Genomic DNA, 10,116 nt, shown 5'->3' on the forward strand with positions numbered 1-10,116 from the left:
GCGGGTCGCGTAGTGGAGCTACGCAGAGTATCACAGAGTTTCTTCTCTACTCCGTGGCACTCCACGTAGCCCCACTATGCCCAATACGCCGAGGCTTAATCAGCACTAGAATCAATATAAAACGTTGCTGATCATTCCCTGAGACCCTTCATAAAATAATGCCATCCTATGTGCAGGACACCAAAGATATGCTTAACACCCTTATCCACATTGAATTTGACCCAGAATGTCAGATACTCATGATGTTAGACGTCGAATCTTTGTACACATGCATTCCAAAAAAGGAATCATTAAGAGTACTGGGCCATCTATTATACCAGGTCGAGTGGAACTCCAAAACCCCAGGAGAATTTGTGATGGACTGCGCACATACAGCTTTGGTAAAGAACTATTTCAAATTTGAAGAAAAAATTCTACTTGCAGACCCATGGGACTTCGATGGGCAGTGCTTTTTTCCCCAGTATAGCCTGTTTGTATATGCATGCATTCGGGGAGGAGCAAATATTCAGTGAGGCCAACCCATCCCATGATCACATAAATGTCTGGAAGCGCTACATAGATGACATCATCATAATTTGGTCGGCTTTGGCCAATGATTTTTCAACATGGATTAAGAGCACAAACAAGTTCCTGAGATTCACAATGACGGTGAGTACAAGCAAGATAGCATTCCTCGACTTGAGGATTACACCATATGAGAACACCTTACACAGTGAACTATATTACAAATCTACTTCAATACAACAGTAACCATCAAAAAACCTTACAGAATAGGACCATTCCTCAGGTTAAGTAGAAATTGCACAGACAAAAAGGACTTTTCAAAACATGCAGATCTCCTCACAGAAAACTTGAGAGAAAAACGTACTCGAAACAGATCATAACAAAAGCACACAAAAGAGCATCAAACACTCCAATGGAAGTCCTGTTTGCCACATCGCCAAAAACAGCACCTGAACAGTCGATCTGTGTGTCGACATTTGGAGTACACTCTACAAAGATTAAAAAACCATAAACAAACATTGGACCATCTTAACATCTAGCTCCTTGGAATATGAGAAACCCATGTTCTTTTTCAAACGGGGCAAATCCATCAAGGATCAATTGGTTCATACCTGCCCCAAACTGGAAAAGATACATAGAGACATACCAACACTATGGAAGGCACCAGCCCTAACAGGACATGCATCCTGTGGACACTGCAGTACATGCAAGCTGACAAAAAGAACCAAAGTGCCAGATCTAGGTCCAAAACTTTAAAACACTGTGGATTCGAAAGAAATTTACCAACTGTGACTCCAAAGATTTTGTGGGTTTGTTGACCTATATCTGCGGAGAAAGATATGTGGAGCTAGATCACAAAAAAAGCAATGAACATTGAAGCAGGTTCAGATGTCAGAAGAATCTGACTAAATTAATGAGGCATTTTAATGAAAAAAGTCAAGCGGCTAAGGATTTTGTAAGGACCATCATTGAGCAAATTAAACAGAATTATGGCAATAACAACACTCTTTTTAGAGCTGAGCGAAGATGGATCTATCGTCTGGACACATCCAATAGGGGCTTTAATGATGAGGTACAATGGTCGCTAGTGTGAAAGACTGACCAAATACTGTGCTAGTACCAGCAGGACAGGTTATGTTCCCTGCCCGCACCTTGGAGGTTGATCTATGTATACATACCCCCCATTAGTTTCCCTACACTCTACTCTGTAGTATAAAATACAAATTACTATTTAATTAGTATTACCCTTACACATTAACTGGGTGAGGAAGCATTTCAAAACTAACATCTCCTCTAGCCCCATAACCTTGGGCACTTTGAAATAAAGACAACAAAGTTGATTATTTCCTCTTACAGCCAACATGCCTTAAGCACAATAGATTTTCAATAAGATAAAATATATGTGACATATCGGCTTCACAGAAAAGTCAATACCTAAGGCCCTGGGGGGCTTCAATTCATAAACTGTGGGGTCCATGTTATGAATTGAGTGAGTCCTGGAAACAGTTCCACAAATCACGGGACCTGGACTACAGTTCCCATGCACCTTGCAGTCCTCATGTAGCAAGGCCCGAAGAGATGATGTCATCACGCAGGTGTCTACGAGCAACAGCAGCATTTACAAATGGTTTCATGACCGCTGCTTGCTTCCCAATATATGGCAGTGGAGGGGGTACGATTAGGTGCTGCCATACTGTCATCCTTCTTACGAAGTAAGTGGGGCACTGGGGTGGGTCCAATAATCAAGTTATAGACACAGCCCTACAGTAAGGGAAATACACTTGACTTATAACATCATTAGGTTCCGAAAGCCCCATGGCAAATTATCAGTACATACAAAACCTGCCTCTCACTTGCAGTTAAGGGTCCAGTTCAACAGAGCTCTCCCTAACCCAGTGGTATATACCCTAATCCGGCATTGATATGACTCAACATCTCATGGATGTTAATGGATTCACCGGGTGATTGTCACACTACTCTGTGATACTGACATTCTATGTAAATGTTACACAATAACTATATTTACACAGAGATTAGATTTGAGATGTAATTGGTCATAGGGTTGACTCATTAACCCACATTGCAACTAGAGTCTATTTTGATATATACTTGATAACTATAAAAAGAAAGCTACATCATCATTGGGAGCTTAATGGCCTGTTAGCATCGCATATGAAACTGACCTTTATTCTATCAGTGAGTGACAATGAAGGTGATACCAATCACATCTGGCCATGATGCCCCTCTTTTAACTCGCGTAAGTGAATTATAAAACAAAATGTATTGTGCATGAATTGTTTTACGGAAATACAAACGTATGGTTCCTTAAATAGGCAGGTTTTAGACCTGTACCCCCCACATAGTGACACAAATGATGGTGCATAGCCTCAGATGCACCTCTAATTTTTTTTTTTATGCTACCAGTGATTACCTATATGTGGGAAAATGTAATTAGGTGACAAGAGGGTGTGTATCATGTTTCTTTCCTTCTATCCACACTATAGAAACCACGTCGGCAACATCAGTACTGAAAGAAATTTAAAACAATTATTAACATTGTTATTTCTATTTTTATTTTTAATTATATTTAAAAGAAATTGCATTTACGGACTTTCTAGTCATCATAGTGGTGTTAGGTTAAGTACATGTGTACCCTACTACTATACTAAATGTTATTGGGTGGATCATTAACATTTAATTTTGTCCCTTGCAACTTCATGCTTATCATCCCTATTTTGGCTTGTATTTCAGGTGGTAGAATGAATACAAGGGACTGATAGGGTGTCAATAGCTACCCTGCCTATTATCAGTTGTTCACATGGTGCACTAACAAGCCACAGTTGAACTTTATATTACCCTGAAGAAGACCCAAGACCTGCTCTAGGCTATTTAAAAGGGTCAAAAAATATTGGTAATTACATTCCCCAAGGTGAAGTGTTTCATTGATTACACATTGTGACATATATTTTAGTATTGCAACTATACCAGAGGTACACTAGAATAAACTAATGTATTTTTAATTATGATTTCCCTTCTTGTCCAAGTAACTGGACCCAAGACATTGTCCTGACCACAGATTTCTAAGAATTCCCAGGGTTCAGTTTAGCTGCACTTGGTTGAGTCAGCTGGAGTGGTATTGCTCCTACCCCACTGCGAAAGGTCATCAAATGATGAAGCATGCCTTGATAAGTTAAGGGTAAGGCAACCTCTCAAAAATCTTTTGATGATTCCCTTGCATAGAAACTTAGAACTGTGAGACACCAGTTCACATCTTTTAACTCTCAAGTCGTTTTTTGTTATTGATTTTTATACGTTTGTATCATATTGATATCTCCACGGGGGATATTTGGCAGGGAACCCATCTGAAGCCTTTCAAAGACCTTTAAACTGAATACTCATTACATAAATACCAATTCTACCACTATCTACAATTATCTAACCCCGGGCGTAGGTCTACGCTATGCTTGCAGAGTGTGCGTAGTGTGCACACTTAGCACAGTGCAAAAAATGCATAGCATAGCGGGTGTTTTTGCTTGCTCGCTTGTGGTCCTCAATTTCAAGTTGGTGACCGCAAGCGAGCAAAATCAACATCCCGATGAAACTTTTCCCTTGTTCGCTATCAGCAGCATCAAGTTGCCGATCGCGAGCGTGGAAAATAAACCTCCCGATGAGATTCTCAATGCGGGCAGGTCAGGTTTCTCATTGCGAGTGGTCACGTACGCTCGCGATGAGAAACCACCAGTCCGCGTTGAGAAAGCTGCCGCTCGAGTAAAAATCTACTCGAGCAGCAGAAAACGACTGCTTGCACTGTGCAAGATGCCGTTTCCAATGATTGCACAGTGCAGACAAGCATACAGCACTGTGCAATCAGTGCAAACAGAATTTTGCCAACCACACTTCGCAGTTCGCGTAGCTAAGCGTAGCGCGAGTATGCGAAGTGCACTTTGAGTAGCTCTGCGTAGCGCTACTACGCAAACTACGCCCAGGGTTACAATTATCCTTTGCACTTGTTTCCAATTTGAAAGTCCTTAATGAGGTACCCAAATGTAATCCACTTGAAGCAGATCCTCATGAGACCCATGGGAAAAGGAGGATTCTCCTGGATCTACAAGACCCTGGTGATTGGTTCACCAGACACATATGTAATTTGAAGGGCAAGTTAAGAAGCTCAGCAGCATGTGCTGGACAACTCGGACTGCAGAGATGCTTGGTGGGATGTGTTTGCCTCTCTCACGCGGATGATTGGAGAACTGGTGGATACATTCCTGTGTGTTGCTGTGATAAGTAGTGTACAGGATTTTGGGAGAACGCAAAATTGCACCCTACTAGGGATTCAAATGTCTCTCACCAAGAGGGACATTGGTAAACAATGGAACTTCCCGTCCCCTCCAACCTAGGCTAGCTGGCAAGTGGGGATGGAGTGGTGCACAGTACTAGAAGAACCAATCTACATCCCCATAGGCTGTACTCAGAAATAAGAAGGTGTGGGGGAAATGGTGGGCATATCATGGTTTAGGCTAATGTATAACTGGTCTTATTTGGATTGCACAGTTAATGAGATATGCATGTGCAATGTTGGTTGAATGTTGAATGCGTTATCACTGTTTGTCTTGAAAATAATACAATTTGAATATAATCAAACGACCCAAAGCTTCATTATTACACAGTAGTTTTCTTGTATTACATTCTGAATACTAGGGAGATGATCAGTAGTTGAGAAAATCTTTTGTTTGTTTTAATTTTTCCTGAAATGGATGGATTCCAGTTTTCTGAATGTGGATAGCAGATGCCTAGAAAACAGAGGGTTGTCAGTTAAAAAGCACACATTGGACTCCTAGCATTTTAGTCAATTCATCCTACAAAACTTAATACTTATCCCAAAGTTTGGGCCAGGGATTCGACCACCTTAAGGAAGTGACATTTTGCTACCCATCTACAACTGCAATGGATTAAAATGTGGTGGTTGTAGGGGAGTCTTACACCCGCTGCTAGCGGCACAATGCTAATTGCCTAACATTATTTTACATAAGCACCTTCCTGAACTTAACCCTTCTATAACAATAACCACAAATATTAAATTGCCCTGTCCAGAAAAATCCAGACACTTGTGTGTGTCTCCATTCCCAAACATTCCAATTGTAACTTTAGCTACTTCTCATTCTCCTTTTGTGAAGACTTTCCATTGAAAACCCCAAGTCAGAATTCATGCTATTCTCCAGTAACAAGCAACAAGAAGTGCAGATCTCAATCAATTATATGAACCAGTAAAGGTAAAAAAAAACAACTTTCACCCAATGCCACGTCACTCGGATTCATCATGGACACCAACCACACCTGCAAGAAGCACATTGTCAAGAAAGCCAAGATGTCATGTACCAGCTCTTTTTGTTGAAAGTGAAACCACTCCTCCAGCAAAGTAACGCCAAAACTGCTGTTGAAGTCCTAGTACCAGTATGGATGGAGGTAATAACCTGCTCTTTAGCTTCCAAGCATCCACATTGTCACACTTAAGGGCTTCTATGCGAGTAATCAAAGGCCTATATTCTCACCCCCTGTGATGGATCATCTATGCAGCTAGCATGACTGGCTCCTCTATCTACCTTGCTGACAAGCTCACCATATCCAGTTGCTATTGGCAGCCCACAGCACACCATCAGCCTGGGGACAAAGAAGTGCAAAAAAGAAAAAAAGCAGGGCAAAAGGCCTTCTCCATTCATACATTTAGGATCTGGAATGATTTCCCTTTAGCCATCAGTCTTACCACAACGCTTCTCTACTTAAGGAACAATCTGAAGTCAGTACACCTTTTTAAAGAACACAACATCACAACTAAGTAACAGTCCACTTCCGCTCTCAGAAGCCAACTTCTTAGAGCTTCACTCATTGACTCTGTCTTTGTCTTTGACCCTGTACTGCAACACCCTGCCTTTTGGCTACATTCATGCAATAGAGATACCACATACGTAGATATATACATACATTGAATTAATGAAATATGGATCCTCGTTTTTTACGGTCAAATAGTCTATTGTAATATTCTTTGAAAACTCTGTAGGTATTTCCCAACTTCGTTTTGGAGCATGAACCAACCCCTCAAGATATGCACTTCCTATCTGCCCTAGAAATATAGACTTCCTTTTACTAATTAGAGAATAGACCCAGCTGCAAATAAATCATCTGAAACTCGAATCTTGGATTTCCCAACAGCAGGAAAAAATGACGGTATGCAGTTCATCGGAAGTAGCTTACTGTATATGCTTGTGTATGAATGCACCTGTCAAGGCGGTTTATTTTTAAACATCCCCTCTGATAACCTTCAAAAATGTGTAGACAATAGGTGGAGTTGTTGCAACTCTGCGGTTCACAGTATAGCCCTAGTCCTGGCAAGGTGTGTGAGGCCCCTTGTTAGTCAATGTTTTTGGAGCACCTTTTTAAGAAAAGTCATGAGTCGCAAAGTAATCTACAGGCTCCTATTCCACAGCTCTGGATGTGCAACTAAAACGTTGGCACCTCCAGTCCTGCCATTCAAATATTGTTCTTCAAGCATTTTATTTATATGTATTCACTTGTTAAAAGGTGATTAGCTCGGTCCTCACTGGAGGGGTAGCGGCGCACATCACATGCAAGAGGCAGATAATGCATGACAATTGTTTAGCAGCCTTGTTGATTGTGTAAGCTTTGGTTCCGCCACCTTGTCATATGGGGGTTTGCTCAAGGATAACCACATTTTCGTCATCGCCTACCCTGCCGCTTTTCCAGGGCCTGGCGTCAAATACATGCTCCGAGTTCAACCATTTTCATTGGTCAAGCGCAGAATGCACTTCTTGTGACATCATATTGATGCCCCCGTCTAGGTCTCTGTAGCTCTTCCACCATGGTCTTGGACTGCCGGCCACCTCCCCCCTTGAACACTGACTGAATTACCCAACTCAACCAGTCAACACATGGGGGTCTTTGGAAGTCAAGGGGGGGTACGGGGCCCCCCCCCTGGCCGTATTTATTAAAATATAAAAACAAATCAAAAATTTTAATCAAATAAACATTTCTGATAATTATTAAAATGCACACTTTTCAGAATATTAGATTGACATCCGTTTCGACATGGTATGATGGGCTAACCTTAACAAATAGCTAATACAGCGTGTCTCCTAACGTAATCTAATCATCCTGAAAATTAAACTGCATTCTAATATTTCCAATACTTAATAACTTTTTAATAACTTTAATAAAGGCCTAGGGCAAGGTCGCCAACCGGTGTCAGATCCTTTTACAGCTGCGCTCTCGCGTTGAAGATGCGCATGCGCAACCCAGGGCACGTTACACCCACGTGCGCTCCCCGAACTCCATTTAACCATAACAGGAGGGCCCAGACACTCGCGCACCTTAATGACGTCATAGTGTTGTGAGGGGTGGCTACCAGCCTGAGGAAAGCGTAAACTCCCTCCCCCGCACCCTTTAAATTAATGGAGACCATCTCCTGCCCCTGAAGTTCTGAGAGAGACCAAATGGCCCCTCCCGCGGGCGGCCCCTTTCGTGAATGGGTCCGCCCCCCCCGTAAGGACCTTAAAATGCTGCTCACCGATTAATGACCTTACCGCCAGACACACATAATAAATACGACAATGCTATTCTAAAAGGAAAAAGGCCTAAGGATAAAATTGTTAACATACAGCAAAGCATAACATCTACATATATAATTACTCCTGTAAGCGGGAAAAAAGGGGCCTAAGGAAAGAATTGGTTAAAATCACGGCACTGCACCAACGTTTAAATTCTGTACTTCCTTCCAGTACACAGGAAATTCCAGGCCTACTGGATCAAGTCCCCCTTACATCTATGTTCCGGCACATTGACAAAACCTGATACTCACCATTTTGCCAAGCCCCAAGGTCTGCTAAATAAGGGATGGAGGGTGGGGAAAATTAAACGGCCCCACGGTGGGGCGAGGAGCGAGCCCGGGGAGCGCGGGCACAAAGAGGCCGCTTCCCGCGCTCCCCAGGCTCTTAACCCCTTCGCCGCCGCGACCCCGCCCCCTCGCCCCGGAAGCACACCAGTACTTCCGGGGCGAGGGGGCGAGGAACGCGGCCCCGAAGGGGACGGGTTGTGGGAGGGACCGGGCCCCGCCATGCTTGCGTGGGGGCCTATTGGCCCCCCCTTGTATCATGGTCTTGGACTGCCGGCCACCTCCCCCCTTGAACACTGACTGAATTACCCAACTCAACCAGTCAACACATGGGGGTCTTTGGAAGTCAAGGGGGGGTACGGGGCCCCCCCCCTGGCCGTATTTATTAAAATATAAAAACAAATCAAAAATTTTAATCAAATAAACATTTCTGATAATTATTAAAATGCACACTTTTCAGAATATTAGATTGACATCCGTTTCGACATGGTATGATGGGCTAACCTTAACAAATAGCTAATACAGCGTGTCTCCTAACGTAATCTAATCATCCTGAAAATTAAACTGCATTCTAATATTTCCAATACTTAATAACTTTTTAATAACTTTAATAAAGGCCTAGGGCAAGGTCGCCAACCGGTGTCAGATCCTTTTACAGCTGCGCTCTCGCGTTGAAGATGCGCATGCGCAACCCAGGGCACGTTACACCCACGTGCGCTCCCCGAACTCCATTTAACCATAACAGGAGGGCCCAGACACTCGCGCACCTTAATGACGTCATAGTGTTGTGAGGGGTGGCTACCAGCCTGAGGAAAGCGTAAACTCCCTCCCCCGCACCCTTTAAATTAATGGAGACCATCTCCTGCCCCTGAAGTTCTGAGAGAGACCAAATGGCCCCTCCCGCGGGCGGCCCCTTTCGTGAATGGGTCCGCCCCCCCCGTAAGGACCTTAAAATGCTGCTCACCGATTAATGACCTTACCGCCACAGGCCAGGTAGTTAACCGACTATCTGGCCCCCCCCCAAACCGCCTACACTGAAAGGTCATAACTTCCTAATCCAAAAACCCTCTACCCCTGCTATTTAATTCCCTATCCCTAGGGCATCCCCGACTGTCTACCGGAACCCCCACCCTGTGATTGATCCACCGACTGTTAGTCTACTTGGTCCTGCGATGACCCCCTGTGGGATATTCAGCGCTTAATGTGTATGACATAGTTTCTCAAACCAAGTGTTGATCCTCTTTATCGAGTGATTCTTCACCGAGTGACTCCTTGCACTCGCCTAGCCCCCCCACTCCTCTTACGTTCAGCCTGGGGGAAACCGAGCCCCCCCTATGGTGCCGTCTGTGTCCTATCACCGTTACCCCATGTCCTAACATGACTGAGGGTGTGGGGGGGGCACGCCTCTCGAGGCTCCCTGCAGATGCTATGACCGGGGGAAACCTGGTACTACATTCTACCCTTCCCACTGGTATACTGTACAGTCTGCTAACCATCCACACCCAGCCATTACGCCTGGAAAGTGTTAAGTGCATGATACTACTTTTACCATGGAAGTCCCCACTTCCTGACCCGGGGAAACGAGGCGCTGCATAGGCCTATCCTTCCTGGGGTTGCCGAGGCTAGGACTGCATACCCTTGTGTACTGTCCCATCTCTACCGTTGTCACTTACCAATTGGTGATCTATGCATATCTGACACTGGTGGCC

This window comes from Lissotriton helveticus, chromosome 1_1 (assembly GCF_964261635.1).
Source record: "Lissotriton helveticus chromosome 1_1, aLisHel1.1, whole genome shotgun sequence".
In the NCBI taxonomy this organism is placed as follows: Eukaryota; Metazoa; Chordata; class Amphibia; order Caudata; family Salamandridae; genus Lissotriton; species Lissotriton helveticus.